This window comes from Numenius arquata, chromosome 2 (assembly GCF_964106895.1).
Source record: "Numenius arquata chromosome 2, bNumArq3.hap1.1, whole genome shotgun sequence".
Classification (NCBI taxonomy): Eukaryota; Metazoa; Chordata; class Aves; order Charadriiformes; family Scolopacidae; genus Numenius; species Numenius arquata.
The window spans coordinates 72,095,505-72,105,292 of record NC_133577.1 but is presented as its reverse complement, the minus strand read 5'-3'; positions in this window follow the sequence as shown (position 1 = coordinate 72,105,292).

Below are 9,788 nucleotides of genomic sequence, written 5' to 3'. Positions count from 1 at the left end.
CCTGCTTGTATCCCATCCGCTTCTATGAAACTGCCATCTTTGGGTCTCTGAAGGTTTTGGTTGAACGAACATAACCCCAAATAGAGCTTGAGCTCCAGACAGCTGTGGCAGCCTTTGCTAAAACTTAGAGAAAGGCTGTTTGAAATAGCAGTGATGTTCAAAGTTTTTTTTCCAAGCATGGTGACTTTTTTAGGTGTCTTTCCATGACAAAAGCAAATTTTACTACATAAATTTTTTTTAATTAATTTCTGTGTGACGTGATCCTTTTGATTTTTCTTCATAGAGTGCTCATGGTATCTTTAAAAGTACAGAAACACTGTTAGCTCTAGTCAAAAAGCTAATTTAGATGGCGTTCTACATCCCATTTTCATTACAGGCTTAATGAGAGCTGAGGCTCTGCCTTTTCCAGTCTTGCTGATGAACTATTTTTATTTATTTCTCTGTTCTGATCTCTCCTGAACACTTAAATATTTGGCTGGATGGTGTAGCTAGAGCACAGGGGGGAGTCTTGGCATGAGGCGGTCCATCCTCCATATCTACTGACCCATGCTTATCTGCCTGCAGCTAAAAAGCAGTCTGAGCTATGTGGGCTGTACTTGAAAAGAGCCATCTTCCTCAAACTGCAGCTTGGATATGCTGTGAATCACAGCAGATTAGGAGATGGTCCCTATTGCAGAATTTCGAGATGACGCTCATTAACATGTTGTAATCGCATGTAGGTGATTTCTCTCTTGCCTCTGGCAGGAGAGGAAGCATATGGGCAGCGGCACATGCACGGGAGATTCCGTAATGCAAAGCAGCACAGAGAGCCCAGGGCTAGTATTTTTCCCAGCACTTCGTTGTCATGATAAGAGCTGGCAGGAGCCTTGTTTATAGCTATAAAATTCTGCATTTTGCAGAGCTTTGAATGTGATTAACGTTCTAGTTAAGTCACGTAGACTTGCTGCTTTATTTATATTTACAGTGATAAGACAACTTGCTTTTAAGTCACATTCCGAAATGGCGCAGGCCAGACTTTTTTCAGTTTTGATTTGTACCAAGTAGAAGAAAGGAAATTTTCAGTTAAATTTGAAGTGAATTTTCTTACGTTTATAGATTACAAAAAACCCCAACCCCGTATGTAGATTCTAAGATGAATAGTGCTATAGGGAAACTCCATTTTATATAGGGGCACAAGCAGTCCTATAGGAAGAAGTTTAATATTGATAAGGTGGACAGTGATTGCTCTTATAGTCCCCTTTCAAATTGGTTTGGTGAAAAGAACAGTGGTGGAAGGACGGAAAATAAGAGATGTTGTTCTGGCATAATCATTCATGCTTCCACCCTTTTAAAAGGCTGAAAAGACCATACTTAAGCAACCGAATATTGATCTGTTTACCTATTGATTTGTGAAATTGGCACGGTAATGGACTGCAACGTCACCTCTGACCCTCAGCATGTCAAAATTTAATGGGAAGCTCTCGAGACACTCGGTGCCAGTTCAGCTTGTGCTGACATCCAAGGCCAAATGCTCTGGGGAGCGAGGGCAGTTTGCCCCTATGCACGACCTTTTCCAAATTGGTGCCAGCTGCATCACGTTTATTACATGACAGTCCCCAGGTATGGCTGCAGAGGCAGGGAGAGAGGCGAGGCAGCGGTGCAGCAGCTCGGAGGGAGCCAGCTATGCTGGTTTGGGAAATCTTCCAGGCAAAGGGCCAGGCTCATTTCCTGGAATATCTTATTGCTGCGTGCTGGGCCAGAGGATCCATTTATCAGGAGCAACGGCACCTGGTTTGCTTTTGTATGAAAGAAATCTATCAAGGATTTAAATCTGCTGGGCAGAGGAGCATCCTTCAAGCTGCTAATCCAGTCTGTGTGTGCCTGATACTCCAGGTCAGAATCAGCCCAGGTTTTTGGTCCTGTTCAGGGTGGGGACTGCTTTTCTCCAAAAACCACTGGCTGCAGCATGAGTCCTCCCCTGCCATGGGGGCAGCAGTGACTAAAGCACTTTTTCCTGCTGCTCCCTAAACTGTTGTCACCGTGTGTCTTCTCTGTGCACAATGAAAGAACAAAAAAAGGGTTGTTTCCAACTCATAGATTCATAGATTGGTCCAGGCCAGAAGGGACCTCCAAAGGTCATCTAGTCTGACCTCCCCGCAGTCAGCAGGGACACCCCCAACTAGACAAGGTTGCCCAGGGCCTCGTCGAGCTTCACCTGGAATATCTCAAGGGAAGGGGCCTCAACCACCTCCCTGGGCAACCTGTTCCAGTGTTCCACCACCCTCAGAGTAAAGAACTTGTTCCTAATATCCAATCTAAATCTCCCCTTCTCCAGCTTAAAACCATTGCCCCTCGTCCTGTCACCGCAGGCCTTTGTAAACAGACTTTCCCCAGCCTTCCTGTAGGCTCCCCTCAGGTACTGGAAGGCTGCTATGAGGTCTCCCCGGAGCCTCCTCTTCTCCAGGAGGTTCCTCAAAGGGGTCCCCTGCCCTGCCTCAGTACGCAGCTCTCCCCAAACTGGGGGTAGGGCATGGACCTAGCCCCTGGCTGTAGCTTGCCCAGTGACAACTACAGGAGAGAACTAATTTCTTAGTTGTATTTGCTTCAGGTGTGTCTTTAGCGTGGCAGAAACAAGAGGCAAAACTACAGAAGACTTTTTTTTAAGTCAACAAAATAATTCAGTAAATAAGGGCAGGGGATCTGTCTGAAACGATGCGACTGCTATGATGAGAGCATCTCCCACCCAGCAGGACACAGGACCAGCAACAGCAAACTAAAGCAACTTCCAGCTGCACACCTAAGACTCACAGGTCAGATATAAATGCGCTGTCACTTGAAATACAACTACAGCTAAAACGCAGTCACCACTTTATGCAACAGCAAATTAGGAGGAGTATATACCATTTTTACTTCTCTCTGCACCCTGTATGAAGACGAATAGTTGGCCCCATCAGAGTTTATGTCCCATCACTGGCAAGAAGAGCGTAGCACAGATAAAGGACTCAGAGATACATCTGACTTCTTGGCCCCGGCCATGAAATCCAAACCCTCCCAGATGCCTGAGTTCCCTGTGCTATTGTAACACACTGGGAGAATCATAGAATAGTTAGAGTTGGAAGGGACCTTAAAGATCATCTAGTTCCAACACCCCCCTGCCATGGGCAGGGACACCTCCCACTAGAGCAGGTTGCTCAAAGCCCCATCCAGCCTGGCCTTGAACACTTCCAGGGAAGGGGCATCCACAACTTCCTTGGGCAACCTGTTCCAGTGCCTCGCCACCCTCACAGGAAAGAATGTCTTCCTCAAATCTAATCTAAATCTCCCCTCTTTCAGTTTAAAACCGTTACCCCTCATCCTATTGCTACGCTCCCTGATAAAGAATCTCTCCCCATCTCTCCTGTAGGCTCCCTTTAAGTACTGGAAGGCCACTATTGGGTCTCCCTGGAGCCTTCTCTTCTCCAGGCTGAACAACCCCAGCTCTGTCAGCCTGTTCTCACAGAAGCAGTCTGGTAAGCAGGAAGCTGCTTGGAGCCAGCCGGTAGGAAAAACTAAGCACTGAGGGAGAAAGGAAAGGATCCAAAATCTCACCTGTAGCCAGCCAGAGAGCGTTTCTGCTACAGGGAAGCAGGCTCCCTCACTTCAGGATGAGAACACAGAGACTGCGGGGCCTGCCGTATCGGAGGATGAGTCCAGTCTTACTCCATTCAAAGCCAGCAGCCACAGCCAGGTTTTACAAGCCAAGCAGCTGAAACTCGCCCAAAATGTCTTGAGTGGGTGCACTGAGATCAAGTTCTGGACACACCAGAAAAATACTGACAATAACTAGCAATTTTATAGAATTATAGCATTGTCTAGGTTGGAAGGGACCTTTCAGATCATCAAGTCCAACCATCAACCTAACACATGCAAAAACCATCACTAAACCATGTCTCTAAGTACTATGCCTACCCTTTTTTAAATACCTCCAGGGATGGTGCCTCAACCACTTCCCTGGGCTACCTGTTCCAATGCTTAATAACCCCTTCAGTGTAAAAATTTTTCGTAATATCCAATCTGAACCTCCCCTGTAGCAACTTGAGGCCATTTCATCTTTCCGTTGTGTTGTCTGACTTGACTTAGCTCCCAGGTTGTTTCCGATGGCTCAGCAGCACCTTCCTACAGCACCTTCATCTTCCTAACCTTCTCCTAGCAGCACAAACACAGGAAACGGATCTCAGTAACTAATCTTTGAATAATAGCTACATAAAGAATCTGTATTTATACTGTAACAGAAGTAGGTGAAACCTCAAACTGTTAGAATGAAATGTCGTCTTTTTTTTTTTTTTTTTTTTTTTTTTTTTTTCCCAAGACAGTCATTTCAGAGAGTTGCTCCCAGGCTCTGAACATTTTCCTTCCGGAGCAGACAGCATATAAAGTCAGCATATAAAAGTCTCCTCCCTAGCCAGGCAAAGTGCAATGAAGAAACAATTACAAAGCTGCTACTAAAAAGAAAGATTTGGGGTACTTCTTAATCTTGTTCAAAGTTACGAGCTACTACTTGTACCTGCTAACTTTTTTGTTAAAGGAGAATTATCAGCACTGCATGTAAGGGAGAGGTGGTTATCCTAAAAGGCAGTTAAGAGTCCCTGGCAAAAACCATTTAAACGAGAAAAATGCAAACAAAACCAGAGATGATGCAACCAAACCAAAGAACTGGTGGTTTTGAACCTCCTCAGATGGCGTATACCCAGGGTGCCTCTTCTAAGAATCGCTTGGAAATAACTGCGTATTGATAACTTCCATGTGTGGATAACAGCGTTTTGTAATTTCCTCAGATACAGATAATAACTCTCTGAACACCACTTACGAGTTGGGACACGCTGAAATGCTTCGTCTCTTTTTTTCCTCTTTGAAGATACCATATCCCAGCCTAAATTTTCATTTTAAGGAGCGGCTGTACCAATTTAGCAATTGTCCTAGATTAAAAACAGATGCTTGCGAGAGGCAAGATCCCCCTCAATAAAAGAATGACAGCAAACTAAGCCCAGCCCCAATTTGGTAGATTTTTTTTTTTTTTTTTTTTGTTATTGGCAGGGCTGTAAGTTCAAGGAGTAATATGAAGTACTACAGGCTTTTGAAGGATTTTGGGAACAGACCAAGATGCGACTTACCGCATTTTTAGATGCCAGATTTTCAGGACATAACGTTAGGCACCTATGGACGGAGTTAGACAAACAGCCCCACTAGCTCACAGAGATCTCTTGGGCCTTCCTCCCATCCCAGCCCTCCTCTTCCCTCCCCGTCTCCCACCCAGGCAGCCCAGCCCCTCCCTCCCTTTCTTTTGCTCCGCTGCTTCTGCCCCTTTGCTGAGCTGATGAGCCCAGCAGAGCAAACTCACACCATCTCCTATCATCTGAAATTAAACTGGGTGCCTAAAACACATCAGCATCCCTCTGCCTCGTGCCTTCCAGGCAGGAGTCTCCCATTACCCATTCTGTTTCTCTGCGCAGCAATTCACAGAACCACAGAATGGTGGGGGTTGGAAGGGACCTCTGGAGATCATCTAGTCCACCCCCCCTGCTAAAGCAGGTTGCACACCTTGAGCAGGCTGGACAGGAATGTGTCCAGGTGGGTTTTGAATATCTCCAGAAAAGAAGACTCCATAAACTCTCTGGGCAGTTTGTTCCAGTGCTCTGGAACACCCACCAGAGTGTTCCAGAGCTCTGGAATTCCCACCACTGCCAATAGCAGCATGCCCAAATGATGGCTTTTGTGCCTGACTGGAGGCTCTGTGGGCAGGAAGAGGGAGGGAGAAGGGGGCAGAGGGGCTATGTCTCCAGACCCAAGTCCCACAGTCTGGGCCCCCCCCGCTGTTCACAGCCGGGGCTCCCCCCAGACCAACGCTGGGGCCTGACACTTGCCAGAGACTGTTTCTAAGCAGGTTCAACCACCCCCCCTCGGGTTGGGGAAGACAGGAGGACTTCAGCCTCATGGACCCTGTCGTGTCACTTGTCCTCGGGCCAGGAAACGCACCTGGGCTCGGGCTGTGATTTTTATCCTAGGGGTATTTCCCACACCAGGCCTGTGTAAGGCCACAGCAGGGGCTGCAGGTGCAGGAGAGAAATTCTCTGGCTGAGACTTTAATCGTTCATTCAATTTGGGATCTAGCTGCACACCCAGCCTACCCCACAGCACACCGTTGAGAGTTTCCTCTCTCCGGAGGAAGCAGTATCCTACAGACTCATTCACGGAGCAAGAGGATCCATTTTAAGCTCATCATCCTGCTACTTTCAACTTCACTTCTGGAAATTCTAATAGAAGGGATCTCCGTTTACCTTCAGATCAATGGAAGACACACCAAAATGACAACTTTCACAACTCCTAGCAGGAGGAGGAAGACATCAACTGCTAACACAACGCCAGCAGTCACCGCTCCACCCCTGCCCTGGGAATCTGGAAATGCTCTAGCATCAGAACTGGAAGCCACAGAATAAAAGCCCTGGCCTTTAGCTCACTAGAATACGTTACAAAAATACACCAGGAGCCAGCTAACGCTATAAAGAAAAAAAAAAAACTGAGTTGTTTTTTAAGATAAATTCATGCAGCAAATTCAAGTCTGCATTAAAGAGAAAATAACTCATACTCTTAAGAGAAAGAATAAAAGCAGAATGAGGGAATTCTTCAGTGATTGTTCAGGTTTTCCCATTTGTTTTCCAGTAATGCAAAGATCACAAATAACTGAAAATAAGACAACAGTTACTCTATTGTAATAGCTAGGAACACAAGAAAGGAATCAATCTGGAGCAGATCACTTTTAGCAGTTTCTTATGTGAAGTCTCTTAAAGAGGTCTAGAAACGATCCTGTAGACCATTCAGTTCACTCACTACGCCCTGCTCCCCTGCTTCTAGAAACATGCATTACTTAGAATCATAGAATGGTTTAGCTTAGAAGGGACCTTAAAGATCACATAGTTCCACCCCCCTGCCATGGGCAGGGACACCTCCCACTAGAGCAGGTTGCTCAAAGCCCCATCCAGCCTGGCCTTGAACACCTCCAGGGATGGGGCATCCACAAATTCTCTGGGCAACCTGTTCCAGTGCCTCACCACCCACCCTCACAGCAAAGATTTCTCCCTCAAATCTAATCTAAATCTCTACTCTTTCAGTTGAAAACCATTACCCCTCGTCCTATCGCTACACCTATTTCCCCAGGTGTTCCCCACAGTCAACCACCATAGAAGTTTAGCAACTTGCCCTAAGACTGTGACACACAGGCAACTCGTGTCCTTACTAGAAGCCTTCTGAGCACAGCAAGCGCTTACTCATATCCCATCTTTTCAACAAAGTGTAACAAAGCAATACCAAAATCTTTGTCACTCATTCTGAACAGCAGCAACACAATTGCTGTACGGACAGGGGAAGTCATTTCCAAATTTCATTTCAGAGGTGGCAGCCAGCACGCTGCAGGGCACAAAGGCAAGGAAGGGGACAGAGTAATGGCGAGAGCACAGCAACTGCAGGAGAAGATGGGGCAGGGAAACTGGGGAACCTCAACTAAGAAAAAAACACCCCATGAGGCAACCAAGGAGTAACTTGGGAAATAATTTTTTATGAAAGAGTAATACTCGGTATTACAATACTTACCATTAAACTCTTTCCCCCCAAGTCAAATATACTCACTCTCTTCTCTGTATCATCCCCTTTTCTAAAGAAGGGCAGAAATGTGTAGTTTGTACACGTACACCTTTGAAAAAACAGACACACGCTTCAGCGTTTACAATGCGTTTGACAGGACAACCACTTTATTACAAAGAACAAACAATGCTTCGAAATAAGACTGATCAACTCGAATTGTACAAAATGTCAGTTTCCTTGTAGAGGTCATTAAGTAACAGGCCGTAAGACTAAGTTTACGTCAAATTCGCTATCCTGAAATATCAGATAACAACAGTAATACTTAATTATATCTTCAGAGTTTATGGCATGATCATGTGCTCTACTCCAAACTACATTCAAAAGATATTGCTATAATTACTTTGAAAACACAAAGTGTAGGTTATTGTTCACTTCATTTCCACTTTCACAAGAACATTCTTAAGGTGAAGCTGTAGCAGTGTCGGCTGTAAGCGGCACGACGGTCCTATACTTAACACAGTCACGACTTCCCTAAGGAGTTTAGTAAACCTAAATATTTCTACAATACGGATACTGTCATCTGAGAGGTTTCAGCTTCTGTTACATGTCCTTTAGCAACAGATGAAACAAATGGGTAACACAGATTCTCAAAAGAGCTGATGTCAACAGTCTTGCAAACGAATTTAAAAAAAAAAAAAAAATCAAACAATCAGTATTTGTCTGATATCTAGTTGGTAGGCAAACAGGCGGGATTTAGACCTTATAAATACAGTTCTAAAAACAGACCACAAAGTGTATTTTACAGCGTGTACCACAATTTCATTTTAAAGTAAAACTGCGAGGAACTGAAAGTTTGCGTATGATCACTATTCAACATCACCCAACTTGGACAAAGAAGAGAAAAGTGACATCGTATGTCAAGTCAGCCGGAGAAAGCACACTTACAAGGAAATTATACTTTCATCGAAAACGCCACAGTTTTACCCTTTGGTAGTTGTGACATACCCACTGGAAAAGAAATTGTGCAAAGCATGTGAAACCAAGTGCAAAAAAACTCCACCCAGACATACCCAAGGGATTTTATTCTTAAATAACAACTCTACAATCACAGCTATCAACCAACAAAATCAAAGCCACAAGTGTTTTCTCTAAAGGCTTCTTTCACAGTACTAATAAGAAAAACCAAATTCTAGTCTTCTAGTTAACAGTTCATGTGAACAGTATTTTAATTATCCGTCAGTATTGGTAGTGAGATCATACCTGATAAAATGGACCATTAAAACACAAATATTTTAAAGCCAGTTAACTTCAGGAAAAGTCCTATACATTCATACTATAAACACTGTTTAAAGTGAGTCTGGGATATCTGTCATTGTCATAAACACAATATTTTTCTCTGGAGTAAAACCACGCATTATTACTCCTGTGCCACAATTAACACTATTACAGCGATTTATGGTCCCCAGCACATTTTTATATGCTATTATAGCATGTGATGTGTTGCAATAATTAAGGCTGTATCAGCACTTCTGTTACAACCCTGATTTTCAGGGTAGCTAAAACTTGGCTATTAAATCTGCTCTGGGATAATTGAGCTGTTAAATCTCTAAAATTTTAATGATACTTCTCCCACCAAACCAGGCACATCATTTATTTTAGTTTATATATTTACAAACGTTCTTAAGACAAATTTAACTGGCAGAGGCAAGAAATTCTACCTTGATGTACAGTCTTTTGGCATTCGGGGCAAAATTAAAGTGCAAAGTATTAACTTCATTGCACAGTAAATAATTTAGATTTTAAAATAAATCCTATTTAGGTGCCTCAATCTATTCACCTAGTGACCTTGTCCAACTCAGCCATTTTCCTCTACGCTTTGGTAAACATAGGTTTATATATAGATACATAAATAGCATTTAAAATGTTTACCTTTATTTCACTACTGTGAACAATTTGTCTCTTTTAGCATAGGAATGGATCAACCTATTCCTAGAAGTAATGCTTGTTGAATTTATCAGCTAGCTAGTTAATGTAAAATGATGCATAGTAAAAGGGAGATACTGAACTTGATTGGGAGGATATACTGGTAAAGCAAACAAGCACTTAAGAAGATTAACTGGAATAAATATGTTGAAAGTTGCCATATAATATGTGCAAAATTGCTTACCATGTATTCTAAACTTTGGTTAAAATTT